Consider the following 727-nt stretch of genomic DNA (forward strand, 5'->3'; position numbering starts at 1 on the left):
GGTCGAGCGTGTGTCCATCCCGTTAGGTGTCGTAATAGTTGTCTTGTTTGAGCACAGCTCGCTAAGATGTTTTGGGTCGAGTTTAGACGGCTAGCTGAGTGTTAGCATGTGCTGCTACTGCTGCTCTTATTTACAAAACACGACCACAGGAGCTTCGCACTTGTGCATGCCGTCTCAACTCCCATACGACCACAAAGACGACGGTATATTTTCTTAAAGAAAGCCAAGTGAGGATGGATATGTTAAGGACGCGCCATGTCTTAAGATCATCAGAGGAGTGACAGCTAGCGAGCATGCTAACTTACCCGAGATGACAGCTCAGACTACCAGCAGGTCATGCTTTACCAAACCTCATCTGTGTCTGTCTTTAAAGTACCGTTGCTTTGTCTGTCCTCTTGAAAGGAGTGCAGTGAACGCGATTTCTGAGTTCCAGCACGCAGTCTGTATGTTTCTCTGCTGTCTCGTGTCTCATATGCAGGTGGAGCCCTGTGGTTTACTGCAGAGTTGACACACTACTCGGAGTCTCAGCGGGATGTGTCTCAATACCTAGTGTGCTGCCTACTTAGACAGCATGTTTGGATGGCACAGGGTTATAAGTCCCCCGAATCTGTCGGTGGCGCCCTGAAACGCTTAAAGGTTTTGAAACACAACCCGTTTGTAACGGTAGAGTGATTCACTGACCCTTTGCTGTATCACCTCCATCAGACTGCAATCAATCATTAACTCT

At 48.0% G+C, this 727-nt stretch overlaps 1 long non-coding RNA gene across 1 annotated transcript in view; it reads left to right on the plus strand.

Moving 5' to 3' along the window:
* The first annotated feature begins 209 nt into the window (after positions 1 to 209).
* LOC113079717 (uncharacterized) overlaps positions 210 to 727 on the plus strand; it is a 5,887-nt gene continuing 5,369 nt past the window's right edge. Inside the window, exon 1 of the long non-coding RNA XR_003281747.1 lies at positions 210 to 333. This is a non-coding gene — a long non-coding RNA (uncharacterized LOC113079717). The remainder of the gene's footprint in view (positions 334 to 727) is intronic.

Source organism: Carassius auratus, chromosome 5 (genome assembly GCF_003368295.1).
Source record: "Carassius auratus strain Wakin chromosome 5, ASM336829v1, whole genome shotgun sequence".
Taxonomy (NCBI): domain Eukaryota; kingdom Metazoa; phylum Chordata; class Actinopteri; order Cypriniformes; family Cyprinidae; genus Carassius; species Carassius auratus.